Below are 18,338 nucleotides of genomic sequence, written 5' to 3' on the forward strand. Positions count from 1 at the left end.
AGACATACCTATGTTTTGACGGACGAACCGATGTTGTGACTGAAACCTTCAGTCTTCAGCTGGGCTTTGATGCAAATGTTTATGTTAATCTTTATGTATGCTTTTCTTCTGCGATTAAATGTTTCTGTATTTTGCATCTAACGTTGACCAAAAACTAGTCAAGTTAGATACATAACATTGCACAAGATTCTTCTCTGCAATATTTACAAGAGTTGTAGCATTTTAATATGGTAGAGGAACTTTTGGGACACCCTGTACATATTGCATACCACATAAATAAAAACTTTGTGTGGAAATGTATTAAAATCCGTATCAGAAAGCATATAGAGAGCGTATAGAGTTCAGTATGAAGATCGGGAGAATAGACAAACTATTTGATACCAGCATAAATGAATAGATTTTATATCCAAATGTACTGGTATAGGAATATCATTGCAAATCCAACTAGCATTCTCAGTCTGATATTCTATTAATATAATGATTATTGTATGTGAACTGAGTCTGTCAATTAACCAATATTAATTTTTATTTCTTTTCATTGTTTCTGTAGATTCAAAAGCTGTCACCCCTTCTGGTAAGTTGTATATTACATTTTTATTTCAACTAGGGTTTCTCTATGTAAACATAATAATTTTGTTTGGGACTTTGATAATTTTCATACTCATAATATTCATAAATACATTTCATACTCATTGTTTCATTTTACACGATTATGACACAATTAAGTAAAGTATGCAATTTGTCTACTGATTTTGAGAGACTGTTGAAACTTGAAACTGTTCAATTTCTTTTGTACATGTATTTTGTTGTTTTTATAGCAGGAAGTTCAAGTTTTCATATCTTATTGCCACTGTACAAATAATAAGTTTGGTGGGTTTTTTAAAATATAGCGTGTTTCTATTGAGTCCCCTGCATTTTACCGGTAAAACTGTTCGCCGTCAAATAGCGGTGAAAGGCGGATAACGGTCAGTTTCCATTGCACATTGTTTACCGGTAAACACTCGATGAACAGCGTCAATTGACACACCTTTAAAGTTTGCCGCTTAAAGGTCGTGCACTGGGGTCAATCCTCGGTCAATCGCAAAGCATTGTGGATTTTAATATTGTAGTATTTTCTTAATTGTTTGGCTAAAAATGAGGTAGCAAACATCATGATACATGAGAAAAGAAGACTGAAGAATAATGTTTTTTATTAGCGTTTTCATTCGTTCTCGTACATCAAATTACGCCATTGGGAAATCCCCCTCAGTGATATCGACGTGTGTACTCAGTAGCCTATTGTTGCGCGAAAAAAAAATAGGTCTTGGAATTTCATCTTTCACAGTTTAATTTCAGTTAATTCTTTTTAGCGAATAGTAATTTAACATCGACAACATAATATTAAATTCATGAAATCTTTCTAATTTTCTGAAGCACACACCGCTGCGGATCCGAGTTGATTTCTATTTTTTTTCGCATGCACAGCTGGATTCATCCGCTGATGTTGTTGTTGTTGTTGTTTTATTTCATGGCTTTTACTAGGGGTCATAAATCATAACTAAATATTTAGCATAATATGTATAATGCAGGGATAATGCATTATGAATATTTCTTCCATTTACTTTATTTATAGCAAGTGAGTCAAATATTTGTATGTGATTAGGCCTCATGATGCAGTCATGTCTACAGTAGAATTCATCTCGACCTTTGCAGGACTTAACCCCATTAAAAGCTATTAAACCAAGATAACACTCATTGAAACAGCTCAACTGATTAAATCGGATCTTCTCTGGTTGTGCACAAGTGACTGTTTTCATGTGCGATATCGCAATAAAGCTGGTATTCATAGCTTCAGTTGGGTAACCGATTATAAAGGAAACGAAAGGAAACAATGTTATGTGTGGCTTTGTTCACTTAAATCAGACAAAGGCGTGCTTTTTGTAAACCAGCATTCTTGAAAATGAGCAACATAATGATTTTTGACTTAACACGGTTTGGAAATAATTTCTTCATATTTTTGGTGTTATCTGTCGTTTACATGTCCTTCCTAAAACACAAAAGTACGACCCTCTCCAAACACCTAAATTAGCTAAAAATTTAGGACATGTTACAAAACTATATTGTCTAGAATTTTAGAAGAGTACTTTTAATATTGGCGGTTATTTTTCACACAGCGACGTTAACTAGGCAATGTACTATTACCTATAACATTAACTAAAACACCAAAGTACTAATATTTCCAAACATCTAAATTAGCTAACAATTTAGGACATGTTAAAAACTATATTTTCTAGAACTTTAGAAGAGTACTTTTAATATTGGCGGTTATTTTTCACACAGCGACGTTAACTAGTCATATCCCTATACTGTTAACGTAGGGCTATTTGTAAAGGTCACGCGTCAATGGGAAAGAGCACTGTGTATTGTGTATAGGAAAACGGACAGTAACTGCAGTAGGCCTATGTAAGAATTTTTGCGAACGGAATGGTATAAGCTAGCTCATGATGCAGAGGTCAATTTCGCGACTCAACTTCCGCTTTTCTTCCCTGTATGCGCATTCAATCGGAACGGAGTGAGTTTCTATTGACGTTATCGGTAAGCGCCCCGCTATTTTCCTTCCTCAAGAAGGAAAACGTTACCGTAAAAACTCGCCCCTGTTTACCGGCAAATAGCGGGGAAGGTCAGTTTCTATTGAGCAGAAATAATCCCTTTACCGTCTTTTTACCGGTAAACGGTCCCAATAGAAACACGCCTATAGACTTTGCTCATTTTGCTTGATTGTGTCACAAGTTGGTGTAAAATTACATAATCGGGTTTTGATTGAGCAAACTTCAATCAAAACCAAAATTGTCATTGGCGTAATAAGCCCTGGGTTTTGTTGAAAAGGGTTTCATTGTCCTGTAGATCAATAAAAGGTGGAGCCATGCGTGTTGTGACGTCAGGCCGACACCTGTTGTGCATCCATGCCCTGTGTCGAGTCGCGTGCCAGTAGCCAATCATAGGCAGCGGTTCTGGGGGCGTGGCTGTTTTCTCAGAAAATATTGCCGGGAAAATTCATAAGCTGTTTCGATACCATCCGAAGAGGTCAGGAAAATTTTAAAACCCACCCACCACTACCTTTATGAAAAATATGATATTAAATGGCATTGTTTCTTTTGCTTTTTACCATTTTGTCCAATATATGAATCGAAATGGAGATACATTGCTGCATTTGAGCAAGTCATTGGGAATGTTTTCACATACTTAATATTTAATGTCAATTCCAAATTAGGCTGTTTGGAAATTGAATGGGGTTGTCCTAATTCGGAAGTAATGATTAGGTCCAAGCCAAATTATGCTGTTTGGGATTTGAAGTGGGTCGTCTCACTTCAGGACCGTAAATGGCATCAGATGATATAGCTGTCTGATTGCGTAAAAAGGTATCAGATGATATTGCTGTCTGGATACATATATGATTGCTGTCTGAATACATAAAGCTCAGATGATATAGCTGTCTGAAGTGATATTAAAAGTATAAAGATAATATAGACAGTTGATTTCCTGTCAACTGTGTATACTCTCAGATAATACAGCCGTCTGAGGTGATATTAAATGAGTAATTGTTTAAGTCCTAGCCAAATTATGCTGTTTGGAGAATGGGACAAGGTATCAGATGTTGTAGCTGTCTGATACATCTGAAGTAATATACATGTAAGAACCTCAAATGATATAGCTGTCTGAGGTGATCAAAATGTATGTGATATTAAATTAAGTATGAAGAACACAGTTGACACTTGATCAACTGTGTAAATGAAAGGAAATAAAAGATTCGGATGGTAAAGATCCAGCTCCGGCAATAGTTGTGTTTGATCTACTTATTGCGTCCATAGGACAATCATGACTTAGGTTACCATGCATCTAGGATCTGTCACTTCTTTTAAAGCCATAATGTACGATCTTATAATATGAAATTGGTTAATTTATTTCAAACCTGATTTTTTTTTTTTTTGCATCTTTGTAATGTTTACACATGTCCCAACTTGCACCTAAATGGAATCGTCCAAATTTGTTGTCTTTGTAGGTCAACAGAGCAAAGTTCGACATAAAGTCATAATTTTGACTTTATGTCCTCCCATAGAACTGCATGTTAAATGGCCAAAATAAGCAGTGGGATTTCTTTCACTTTACCTTGTTATTTAAGCTTAAAATGGACATGAACCCTTCTCGGCAGTTATTACTAATATTATTTCAACATTTTGAATGCAGAATAACAAAATCAAAATTTGATGGAAATCGTACATTAAGACTTTAAAATTTACATTTAAATTTGAATAGTGGTTATCTGAATTCAAAGAAGTAAATTTTGTTGGATTATGTTGAAACTGATTATCATTAAAGTTTTTCAAAGTCATCAATATATTCAAAACTATGGTACAACATGTATATAGGAAGAATAAGGGTAGCTCAGTTAACAATGATTAAGCATTTAAAACAGTGGCGTGCCTGGACTTTTTATCAGGGGAGGCATAAAAAATGCCCAGTGAACATCAGCCCAATTTTACGGAGATAAATGATCAGTTTCATATCATATGAAGTGACATAACAGATGATACACAATTTTACACTATTTTATACCTAAAACAAGGTATTTACCGTATATGTGCAAATTTAGACATCGTACACTGTACGATATTGATTAACATACTTCTTGCATCGATCCCCAGGATGCTGAAAAAAAATTATAATCATTAATCTCCACATAAATGAATAATAACAGAAACCACTGATCCTTTGGTGCAATGGCCTAATTGGTCCCCTCACTGCTGCACAGTGTCATCGACCCGATATCTTCATGGCAGAAAATGCCATGGTAGGTTGAATCCACAGCCACGGATGGCCATTGTATTCCCACCTGTTTAATAGTTTTTAAATGCAGAGTAGGCTGAAGGACATCCGACTAAGGCTAATGACATTAGCCTGTGAAGCTCTGTGACTGACCTCTGTACGGTCAGCGAGCATACATTCACCATTGTCATATGCTTATAGACTGTCTCTTCGATAGTCTCCTACACAGCCAGTTTGTGTCAGTCGGTCTGACACTCCTCGATCCTGTATGTTCGTGATAGCCACATATAGTCTGGCCTGAGACTACCTCCACGAGGTTCTACGCTGCGCTATTTAAAATCTTGAATTTTGGTCACTTTTTCAGCTCAAAACGCAAGCTCAAAGTTCAAAGCGCAAACTAACGACTATCATATCTGTTCAACACATATTTTCAAGTGTATGAGACCAAATCTGGTTTCTTGAGAAAAAATCATATACGGAGATATTCATCATTTTCCAACCCGGTATCCGAAGATTTTCGCCTGATATCAAAATCGTGCATAGCAATTCACGTGTATCGATCCCGTGTATTTATTTGAATATCTCTGCTGCATCAAATAATTAATAGCCAGGCGATGTCGGTGTGTGCTGATCATCACCCAATATCCTCTTTGATCTTGTGTGATGAGGACGTGTTTATCGTGAGTTTTTTCACACTGGTACCATTCAGAGTTGTGGTTGTTGTTTCAGTCTATAGGTAAAACCAAACCAGTATTAATGGCTAGGGATAGTTTTGTAGACATGTTCAGACCGAAAAAGTTACAAAAAAACACAATCCAAAGTATTAGCTACAAATTGTGCCATCGTTAGTCTAACGAGGCACACATGCAATACAAAATGGCCACCCACAAAGCTAAGGGCATATTCAATTATCACGTGCATAACACTATTGGCAGACTGTAAGTTATGCAAAACTTGTTAGTCATGTTGTATTGATGTATGGTGGTTTTGTTGCTTGTTTTGTTATGGAATCTATGGTTGTGTCTTTCAGTGCCTGTCATAGATAGATAGATAGATAGATAGATAGATAGATAGATAGATAGATAGATAGTTTACACATTGGTGGGTCAAGTACAAGACCGGGGGGGTACTCAAGTTTGGTTTTGGTAGGGACGTGCCGCTTAGAATTTGAAAGTGGACCCATAAATATACCGGCCAATTTTTCAAGAAATTTGGACCCATCGATATACCAAACGTCAAAATTTTCGGCCGAATTTAACCCAAATTGTCTTAGTTTTTACAAATTTTCCCAACATTTTGGGAAAATTATGAAAATTTTGGCTAGATTAGGGAAAAATTGGGCTATTGTCCGAAAATATTAAGAAAATTTTGAAAAAAAGGACCCATTCATATACCAAAATAGGCTTTAAAAAAGGGGTCATTGATATACCAAAAGGCTGAAAATGCTACCCATATTTGCGGCACGTCCTCGTATGGTCATTTGTACTGAGTACTTCCGGTACAAGACATAGCTGTATTATCTGATTTTATAGTATTGTATTATTGGGTTTTCATACATGTAGTTCAGAGTCCTATACTATATATCATCAACACTCGCAACCAGCCGTTGTGCTAAAATTAGCTTCGCTAGGCTTGAATCTCTATGTGCCCGGGGTAGTGCTGTTCATACTCTTCGACCCAGTCATGTCTCACCAATGCAGGTCTTACCCATCATTGATTCCAAAATGGGACTCACACACCCTTTGTTATGAGCACTGGGCTGCTCGTTGTCCACTTGTTGCTCTTCTTTCTGCGCAACGATTTGGAGAGTAGCGCTAGGCTAGTACTACGCCATTGAAGAAGAAGAAAACAACCATGTCAGGAGGTAAGACCATCAAGGCAGTTTCATCTGGGACCGGGTTGCCTGTGGTCCTGGTGTTTCTGCTATGGGTGCTCCAGCCCAGGGGGTGTCTGTGGTCCTTTGGGAACTACTTACACCTCCATAGCTGCTTCTCTAGTGCGCCCGGGTGCACAGATGGAGGCGGGGCTTTCCGCTAACAAAAGCTCTGGCAATGGGCCGGAGCTAGTAGCAGGTAGAGAGTCTAGGCAATCCACCAGCGAAAACCCAGTGGGCATGGCGCCCAGGTTAGTAGCAAGAGTGCATTCGCAGCCGGGGCTTGCACCAGAGATAGTAGCCATCGGAGTGCAGTATTCTACAGTGGTGTATTGTGGCCGCTCCTACCCCGGGGGCTAAAGAAAATTTAAATTTTGCCGCCCCTGCATCAACAGCCTGGAAATTTTTTTCCAACCAGGATGGCTCTCGAAAATCTAAAAAGTGTGTGTGTGGGGGGGTAAAAGCAAGAAAAAGATTGCACCAATTTATTTTTAATAACAAATTAGAGGTGTTACAACTCCCCCAATTACCCCAACCGCCTCGAGCAGTCGCCCTATTGGCGACCAAAAAGGTATAGTTACATTTGTTTTCCATAATTTTCCGCCTTTTTCCATTACTAATTCTTCTTCCCGCTCCTTCTGTCCCGCCCTTTTTTCTTTAATATTTCTTCTTGTCGCCCCTTCATCTTCCACCCCCGCTTCTTTTTTGCCGTCACACCCCAAGCCACCCACAAAATATGCGCATGTTCTACTGGCGCCCAAGGGCTTGGGTTGGTAGCCAGAGGCGTTTACCACAGGCAAAGGACAGGTGTTGCACCCACGATAGTAGCCAGTGGGAGACATACCGGGGTGTTCACAGGCAGCCGTCCCATGTCGGGAGCTGCATGCTTGTGAAGCTCCAGATATGAGGGGATTGCAGTCTCTTGCAGTGCACTACTGAAGCAGGCATGGGCTTGCATTGGTGGTTTCTATCGTGCGCACCCCTATTCTTTCAGTCAACTGGGCGGGTAATCCCGGCTATATGTAGTAGATAAAGGGTGAGAAACAGACTATTACCATAGATAATCGGTGTCTTGTTGAGGTATGGTGAGCATGTTAGTCGCCGAAGGCGAGACCCAAGGGGTAGAGCCTTCCGAGCGACTAATATGCTAACCATACCTCAACAAGACAACCGATTATCTATGGTAATGGTCTGTTTTGAACCGCTTATCTTACATATACGGTGAGCCAAAATAAACGAATTTGTTGTTATGGTTTATTCATTTTCCAAAAGACAAACTGGAAAAGCTGATATGATTATCTTGTGTAAGTTTAGGGTTTTCCAAAAATAAAAACACACCGAGACAGTGTAATATTCTTTCCGTGTGTCCTGCGTTTGAGTCTACGAGTCTTATAGCTTCTTATCTAGTGTCAATTGAAAGTGATTTAATCAAATCAATACAACATTGATTTTAACCGGAGATTCTATTCAATTCACTTGTGGTCATGTCCCACTCGATTATACATATTCGTAATATTAATAATGAATATGTAAATAGTTCAAAGGTCAAAGTGGGTGTGTTTTACCTAGACATGGCGGTAACTCATTTAACACCATAGAATTTATATTTATCTTTAATATACTTATAGAACAAATGTCCTGAACCAAATCAACGCATATTCCTGGGTACCTTCCTCGACCTTTTTGGTTGGGGTTAGGACGCAGATTGTTGTAGTTTTTCTACATCTAGTCTTGTGGCCTGTAATGTACTGCATTTTAGGTGCAAAATATCCTTGGTTGAACTTAATTTGTAAGACCTCATGGCTCTTGTTTTGTTACCTACTTTGTCGGAATCTGCGTTAGTTGGGAGAGGGGTGGGACAAAGGTAGATTGACATCCTCGTCTTAATTATACAGGCTTTAAGACATAATACAAACTAATTTGCATTATTCAATAAAGGTGTTCTTGGTGTCATTCAATACACGCAAGTATTGTTTACCATCTTCATTTAAATCTAATATGCATAAACTTGCATAATAATTTATGCTGATCGTGTAAAATATATTAAACTTTGATGCATTTTAAGTTTGTTGAAATGTCCAAAAAGTCAAATAATGTGGCCAGTGTTTCTAAATATGAACATGTACTTCTCTTGTTCAAATTTTATTGACCTGACCAAGATTATCTTGACCTGACCAAGATTATCTTGACCTGACCAAGATTATCTTGACCTGACCAAGATTATCTTGACCTGTCCAGATTATCTTGACCTGTCCACATTACTTGATATAATCGACAGTTGACCAGACTTTGAACAAAAGAAATACAATAGATAATGGAACAAAAGAAGAGGGCTAGACGTATATGGGGAGTTAATCGGTTGTGATGGCACAACCGGCTTGGCCGATAAATTCGTTTCCCAATCATGGTCAATCACCTATTGATCAGTGGGGTACCTTGCTGATCAATGCAGCCCAATCAGCTGTTATGGGTGGGCAGCTTGGGGTGAATTGCCAGCTAGTATTTACACAATCAGTTGACAGCCGTGGTACACAACTAGCTTCCCTAAGCTCCTAAGACAGGAAACAGCTAGGCTTACAGCAGGGTATCCGGGTATACAGAGCCCCTTACAAGGAACTATGCAGTACCTCCCTGGTACAGCAGTGCACTGCTAAGTTCCCGCATGGGTACCAAAGCTGAGACTTCATCGGTACCTCGGTACCCGCTCTGGCTGATACAGCCATTGTGGCAGGGGTGGGTGGTACCTGTGTTGCCTTACCATGGGGTTACCATGGTGGTACAGTAGACCAATGCAGGGTCAGTTGTCTGCAAGTTATTTACCATGGTACCCACTGCAGAGTGTTTTCATTCATGGCCTAAGGCCATGGCAGATTATTCCACCTAGTTATTTTGCAGCACCTTCAGCAGTTGCTCCTGCCAGCTGGCAAGGTTGTGCTCCTAGCCCACGAGGGCTGGATAAAACTCATGTTGCTAGCATAAGGGTGACAGCTACGAGTGTTGGGGGTCTAGGAATACCGTTATAGGTAATTCGGGGTCTCGCGGGAGTACTCCCTCTTCTCTTGCTTCACATTCTGCTACCCAATGGGTACAGAGCGCTCAAGCAAGCGATGTCTGTTCTCTGTCTTCTTCGTCTTCAGAAAATGATTCAAACACAGAGGGCGAGGGAAAGGAGTTGGAAGTTGAGGACAGTGAAGATTCTCAGTCTGATGAGTCTGAGAATGAGTTCCAATTCTCCTACTCCCGGTACTCTGTGAGGAAACTACCAGCATCAGTCTTCCCCCGGACACCGCCAAAGTATTGAGCCGTACGTACCTCCAGGGTTTGGGTCTGGCTTATACCAAGGAAGATTCCAGGGAGGAGGACCAGAACATCCTTTCAGTAGGCTGCCCCGCTGCCAGTTCCTGGGGGGATTGCCTGTTCTCATTCCCAACTGAAATTGAGTTGAGGTACTGTACTGCAGTCAGGCTCTCGAGATAGAGGTGGCTTCACACTCAACCGCCGGTTACCCGTCAATTCCATCCAGTTGGAGCCGCTTTCTGTTGTTCTAAACAATGGAACACGTACACACCGGTCAACCGGCGGTTGAGTTTTGAAGCCCTTCCCAGCAAACACAAAACGTTTTTGACATCATTCGCAAAAGGTTATAAAAGGTTGTCAGAAAACGTTTAAATGTCTGGTTATATAAAGGGTATATTAAGAGTATAAAACGTTTTCATAACCTTAAAAAACATTTTGTTGATAATCTACTGCTCAGCAAACAAGAATGTTTTACAGAAAACGTTAAAATGTCGGGTTATATAAAGGGTATAAAAACGTTTAAATAACATTCCAATGACATTCTTGAAAACTTGATACAAAACATTCTAAACAGAATGTTATTTTGGGGTTGAAAAAATATTTTGCGAAAAATGTTTGCCCTAAATATTTTCAATAACGTTTTAAAAACGTTTTCATAACCTTTATATAACCCGACATTGAAATGTTATTAAAAGGTTTTGAAAAAAACATTTTAATAACATTTCTGTGTTTGCTGGGTTCAAATATTTTAACATAATGTTATTTAAGTATTGACACAATATTTGGCAAAAAAGTTTGTAAAAATAGTTTACAATAACATTTTTTGAAAACATTTAAAAATATTGTTGTAGTGTGTTTTCATACAAAACGTTTTAAAACGTTATCATGACCTTTATATAACCCGACATTTTAATGTTATTAAAACGTTTTTACCTAAACCAAAAGCCAAAATATAACTTAATTAAAACGTTTTTAAAACATTTTTGTGTTTGCTGGGTTAGGAGTCTACAAGACATATTGTTTTGGACTAGATTCCGTACAGCGGACAATTATTCCATTTCTCTGGCAGCCTTGTTCTAGCACAGTTCCTTTAAGTGTTATGAACGAGGATTACAATACCCACCTGAGGGTTCCACTGATGGACCCCGACAGAGTCGAACGTCTGCCTCTTTCAGCTAAGGCATCTGTGTCCTAATCCCTTCAAAGGAGGATGAACGCAAGCACATTGACAAGCGCGATTAGATATGTGTGTTGAGTTTCGCCACTACCGTTACCTCGGTCGGCTGGTGGCCACGGTTCACAGAGCAAAATCTGACCTTTCCGCAAACTTAATCTGTTAAAGGTGTTGACAGCCAACTTCAACAGAAACGCCATGGGCCTAGCCCACAGGATGTCCATCTGTCGTCCGGAGATCACCTGCTTGTCCCTTCTAAGGGACGCAGAGGTTCTTATTTGGCAAGGCTTTCAGTCAGAGTATGCCAAGAAAGTCACCAATGAGGCCATATCTGCCTTCCTTTCTTTAGGAAGGCCTATATAGTGCCTCATTAGGTCAGCGGCACTGGGCCCCTGCCAGTACTGCGCTGGGGCCTCGTTACCCTCAGCCTGAGTTTTCACATGCAGCTGGGTCCACAGGGAGGGGGGCCGGTGCTGCAGGGTTACCATGGGGTACCCAGGTGATTGATCCATGCAGGGTCCGCCACTTAGGGGTCACCCGTAGTGCCTACCATCAGCTTGATGCATTACTCCAGATCTCACCACACTGCTTCTAGTGGAGCAGCTCACATCAAGGAAGGGGCTACTGGACCCTTACCAGAACAGATGATGGTAACTAGGTGTGCTCGGCTCCTGACAGGGTCAGACAGCACACACCGCGAGGTGTACTCAAAATATTTCCATCCATTTTCACAGCACCTGTCATCACCCGTTTTCACAAGCACTTTCGATATCAGAAGCTGACAGGGAGCTCGAGTGGTGGTACTATTACCCCAACTTAATGACCATTAGCAGCATCATAGCTAGTTGGGGCAGGCCAGAAGAGTACTTGATGAAGACCAAGTTTTTCATGTTTATGGAGATATCACTGTCAGGACGATGCAAATTGCAGGAGTGACTTTATTCTCCTCGTGCAAGGTCTTGTTGGCTGATGGTATATGGCTCCTTGCTCTGGGAGTTGTCCAGATAATATACACAGTGATGTTCCATTAAGTGATAGACCTGTATGCATCCTGCCTGGTGGGTCCTCTGGCTTTGCAATAGATGCTGTAGAGATAGACTAAGAAGCAGTGAAGGCTTTACCGACCCGCCAATCTCAATACTACCAGGATCGTGAGGGGAGCATTGCATTGTCATATTGATCACATCATGCTGGCCAAGGTTCCTCTTTTTCAGGCCAATAGTCGATCTTCTCGTGGGTTTCAAAACAACTTCTTCCTCAGATACCCGTAGGCACAGGGATCAGAGCAACAATCTATCAACTGTGCACCGGCACTTGACAGCATAGCCCTTATTAGAGAACGCAGTCGGGAAAGAGTTTTCAGAAAGATATACTGGGCTCATCACCAATGGGAGACAAGAGTCTTCCTTCCTAGCATACAGTGAACACTTATTCCATGCCATGGTTAGGGTGATAGGCAGTTGTGTCTTCCCTTTACAGCCCTGGTGAAGCAAGTTACAGAGTTCTTGTCTGAGAAACTTGGATTAGGATTTGACCAGCAACAATCAGGACCTGCGAGTTTGTGATCCTCTTTCCATATATCGAGGTTATAGCCTGTTATGGAGACGATACTACTACGTCTCCTCAAGGGAATGCTCACAACCACCCACTAGTAGGAAGATCACCCCTCTAGGGGACATACTGCTGTTCTGGAGTACATGTGACTCTATATACTGCAGTCCAGCTGAGGCAGTACACTAGGTAGTAGTGCAGGACCGGAGTCATTAGAGGGCAGTTTTCCAGTCACCTTGAAAAGTTGGGTCCATTAGAGCAATACCAGTGCAGCGATATCTGTTCCAAAAGATTAACAAATGGATTCATTATGTTGGTTATTCGCAGCCCTTGGGGCTTCCGGTTGTCGAGGGAGTGTCTGTCTTTTTCTTGGGTAGAGAAATAGAATGACATCCTGTCACACATATGCTTATTATTCCGATCCCTGATCAGGATACTTAAGGATGGTTGATGGCGGTTGAACCGCTTTAAATTGTTTAGAGCAATAGAAACCAGCTCCCACCAGATGGGACCGGTGGGCAACTGACAGTCGAGTTTTGAAGCCGTCCCTAACTTGTACCAACATCCGGTCAGTTACTTGCCATATCGATTTTCAGATGTTGATGCAAGAATTATCTTAATCAACATCAAGTGGGGGTGCCAGGGTGTGTGGGTATAGGCCAAAGCCCCCCCCTCAGAACTCTTCCCCCAGTAAACACCCAAAATTATGAACATGACCGCCTCAAAAAAAAAATCACTCCCACCGTGAATGGAGTCTAGTCCAAAAATGGTGTAGCGATACATTCCGAGTAAGTTTGTTACCAAAAAAACTGGCAACAAAGTTTGGTTTGATGACAGCTGCAAGAGAGCTGCAAATAGGAAGCGTTGCCTGTTCAAGAGGTTAAATAAAACAAGGATAAGTTTGCAGAAGCCAGAAGGGAATACAATCAGGTTGAGAAGGAAGTACAACAACAACAAGCTGAGTGAAGAGCTTTCAGGTGGAAGCCTGAGTAGCAAAAAGTGGTGGAACACGGTTAATACTCTGTCTGGAAGAAAAGCTAGGACAGATATACCTGTAATAAAAGATCAAAACCAGGTCTACACTACGGCAAAGGAGAAGGCTGAAATACTAGGACAGACTTTTGCTAGGAAATGCCAACTTGAGAATGCAGAAGAACCTGCTCCAGAAGTAAAAGGGACACCACCAAATTCTAAGGACTCCATAGTTTTCAAAGCCAAGGACATCAGGAGGAACATGATAAAGCTAATGGACCTGATGAGATTCCCAATAGAATCTTGAAAGAGTGCAGTGCTGAATTAGCAAGACCTCTCAGCCGCCTATTTGACCTGTGCTTTGCAAAGGGAGTGTTTCCCATCCAGTGGAAGTGTGCTTCAGTCATCCCGGTCCATAAGAGGGACTCAAAGTCCAATCCATCCATGTACCGCCCCATCTCTCTTCTTAGCAACATCAGCAAGGTTATGGAGGCAGTGGTACAGAAGCAGCTTCAGAAGTACCTGTTGCAGCACCATCTCATTTCAGACAGACAGTTTGGCTTTAGACCCCGTCACAACACAGCTGTCATCTTAACCATCCTCTCTCAGCAATGGTCTAATGCTCTAGACAGAAGTCATGAAGTGCGTCTAATTGCCTTGGACATCAAAGGAGCATTTGACAAGGTATGGCATAAAGGACTTTGCTCCAAGCTGAAAGGCAAAGGAGTTTCTGGCAAGCTTCTGACCTGGATTGAGAGCTACCTATCCAACCGGTCCATCAAAGTGGTTCTATCTGGCCAATCCTCAAACAGTACGTCCATCAATGCCTCTGTACCACAAGGCTTAATCCTGGGCCCGCTGCTATTCACTGTCTTTATTAATGATCTGGGAGATGAATGCGAGAACACCCTGTATCTGTATGCAGATGATATAAACTGCTCCAAAAAAGAAACTTACCAGGTAAGAAATTTGTCTGTCAAATTCAAACGACAAATTGTGTTACACTAAATGGGATATGAGTGGAAGCAGTGTTAATTGACGCGAATTTTTACACCTCATTTGTTGCAAACGGATGAGTATTTTTGAAGTTATGCTTATTTAACCGAACCTATCCACTGGAATGAAAGTTGCACTCATACCACTTGAGATGGTTGGCAGTATACAGGTGTAATCAGTGCTCTCCTCTTCTTCTTTGCATGACTAACTTTCCTATTGCTTCTTGTGAGGATGAAGAATAAAAGTTCTGAACATCCTTTCATGTGTCTGTTTATTGTGTGAATTCATTGGGGCGGACCTGCAACTTTCAAATTTGATAGTAGGCTTGTTCAAATGAGCATAACTTCAAAAGTTTTGATCTGTTTGTGACAAATGAGGTGTCAAACTCCGCGTAAATGTACACCGCTTCCACTCATATGCTATTCAGTATAATACGATTTGTCGTTTGAACTTGACAGACGAATTTCTTACCTGGTAAGTTACTTTTTGGGACCAGTTTATATGACTTCACCCTATTCTGAGAGATCAGATCAAGTGATGACAGCATGGCTGCAACAGCGAGTCTCAACCGGGACCTGAGGATCTGGGCAGACAAGTGGAAAGTCACCTTCGAGCCCTCCAAGTGTAAAGCCCTGACTATCTCAAGAAAGAAGAATCCAACTAGACAAGACCTTTATTTTGGAAACACCAAACTGGCACAGATGGATGAGCTGGAAATCCTGGGTGTTACTATTGATAAGAAACTCACCTAGGATAAGCACATTTCCAACACTGCTGCTAGAGCTGGACTGAAGCTTGGAGCACTAAGGAGGGTAGCAAACAAGCTTGATGTAAAAGGGAGAGCCACAGTTTACGAGGCCCAGAATTGCAGTGTTATGGAGTATGCCTCACTGTGCTGGATGAGTGACTCAACCACCACCCTGAAGCTCCTTGACTCCATACAGAGCAAAGCATTGAGGATTATTGGTGTTGACAAGCAGCAGGCAAGAATGGATCTTAACATCCCCTCTTTACATCACAGACGAAAGGTGGCTGCTGCATCTGTGCTCTACAAGATGCACACCAGCTTGTGCCTGCCAGATTTGAAAGCATTACTGCCCAAGCCTTACGTGATCAGACGAGCCACTCGCTCCAGTCTCTCAATGCCAAGTCATGCACTGACTAAGCCAGTCTCAAGAACCTTGTCAGCCGGCAGAACTTTCGTCCATGTTGCAGTCCATGTTTGGAATGGACTCCCAGACATTGTAGTTGGAGAAATCACTGATTATGGAGCTCAATCCTTCAAGAGCTGTGTACATCAACATCTTTTGGGATCATGATTTAGCAGATTGTTCTTGTCACTCCCCTAAGCTGCTGTGAACCATTGATTAGTCCATAAGGATTACTAATATAGTGCCCTGTTGCCTATATAAGTGCTTGACTTGGTCATTCCTATTGGGCTATAATTGTTCACCTTGCATTTTTTTTTTTTTTTTAATTTAAAAAAAGTCATCCTATTGGGGGCACCGACCATTATTGGGTGAGCACCAGGCATGGTTGGGGACATGAGCCATTTATTGCCAATTTTCCTATGAGATATTCTAAATTTTCAAATCGATTTGGGGGCAGATGCCCCCCCCCCGTGCCCCTATGACGCTATGCAACTGCGGCAAAACTATGTTTGTAGACTCCTAACCGAAGTGATCTTATCATTTGGCCAAAATGTCAGTTCATCAAGCCCCTATTTGGCCCAAATTTTTAGTTGAGTGCCTCCCTCCCCCGTGTTGGTTCATTGTGTCTGCTACACACATCAAAGGAGTTGTGTTAATGCTATGTTAAGGGCAGACTAAGGGGGCACATTCGTCCACACCCGAATTTGAGATTTCGTGATACTTACTTAACACTTATTGTATTCTTTAATTTAAAATTGATAAAATACAACTGTTGATATTTCCCCCCATTTTTGCTTGATTTAAAAATCATTATTGCACTCTTTTCAACTCTAATAAAAAGTCACATGGCTCAAGACAGCTTAGTAAATTGGCGAGAAATAATGAGTCAGAAAGTTCAAGAATGCGAAATACTGTGATTTTACGCACACGATTCACGTTCAGTATGTTGTTAACGCCAGCAAAACTTGTGTAAACAAAACAAAGTCAAAATAGCTCAAAATGCCACTCATATTTTTCAATTATTTTGAATTTTGGCGCACTAAAAGAAGACATAATGGATTCATTGATGCAAAAAGATGCACATTTATATCATGCTCCAGATACAGCTTTTTATTTACAAGCGTGAAAGTCTTCCGTTTTCAAATATAAGGACGTTTTGTGCATAATTTTGACATTTTTTTACTAAATAAAACGTCAAATTCTCAGAGTTAAGTTCACGTTTGACAACATTGCACGATTTTTGTGACAAGATAACTAAAAAAATATGCAAGCAAAAGTTAAACTTTTTACACTATAGTTTAGAGCTCATCAAAGTCTAGAAAATGTTTTCTCATTTTTTCAAAATATTTGTTTTAAACAAAAATATACACCATTATTTGCCATTTTTAGCATAATAAAGTAACAAAATTGCTTTTTTCCACATGTTTTTTCCAAGAAGATGCTAATTTCAAAAAAATAAAAACTTTCCCTAATTTTATGTCTCTTTCTTCTTCATGAAAAGCTAACTGAAAAATTTTTACTCCGAACTTATTTTGTTTTTTATGTTGTCACCAAAAAATTGGGTTAAAAAAGTGTATTTTTGTGATTTTTTTCAAAAACTAAAGATTTTTTTAAAAAGCTGATGTCACCATGGGATTTCCTCCACTCATTTCCATTCCAAAAATTTATAGTTTTATATACTTTGGACATAAAATTAAGAAATAATGATGCTTAAAAGGTCCATGTTCCCTCCCATTACTCTGGCTATACACAAGCATGTACACTACGCAAAAAAAGTTTCTTTATGGTTAGGAAATTTACCCACTATTAAAATCTAGCGACTAATTTAGTACGTTCGCTAAAACATTACTTAAACATTCATATCTTTTCTCAGGAGTGTCAGAGAGTAGTGACTGAGGTGTCAAAATCATGGGACAATCTCCCCGCATGCAATTATTTAGCAAACGTACATAATTGGTCGCTAGATTTTAATAGTGGGTAAATTTCCTAACCATAAAGAAACTTTTTTTGCGTAGTTTACATTGCATTGCACTATCTCAATACATAGGGTCTATTCACAAAGTTAATTTTCGCGTCATAAAAATTTTGATGACATATTTGATATCAGCATGAAAAATGCATCAAAATAAGTACAACCAAGCCCAGTTTTGGTTAAGCCATTCTCCAAATAAAATATCACATACAAGTATACACCATAGATTTACAGTATAGACCTATTTCTCAGACGTCACCAATTAATCGATATTGGGTCCAGCATTCGAGTCATCATCACCCAAACGCAAATACCGTGCCGGCACGCGCGATCAACTTTGCGCCACTCTAGGCGTCCCTGCGCGGAATTGCCAGCTCGCAGTACGCGTTTAGTTCTTCACGGTGTAAAAAGTAAACAAAACTGTGAAACAAAACAAAGATTGAATTTTAAATAGCATCGCGGTTTTTCCGTATCTTTTGTATTTTATGGCATCAAAACAACTGGAACAAAGGTAACTAGTATACAGTTCCCGTAAACAATTATTTTATG

The 18,338-nt window shown here is 40.2% G+C and overlaps 1 protein-coding gene across 1 annotated transcript in view; it reads left to right on the forward strand.

Annotated features, from left to right (window-relative positions):
- LOC140146038 (uncharacterized) overlaps nt 1-18,338 on the forward strand; it is a 171,680-nt gene that overhangs the window by 149,548 nt on the left and 3,794 nt on the right. The window lies entirely within an intron of this gene.

Source organism: Amphiura filiformis, chromosome 2 (genome assembly GCF_039555335.1).
Source record: "Amphiura filiformis chromosome 2, Afil_fr2py, whole genome shotgun sequence".
In the NCBI taxonomy this organism is placed as follows: Eukaryota; Metazoa; Echinodermata; class Ophiuroidea; order Amphilepidida; family Amphiuridae; genus Amphiura; species Amphiura filiformis.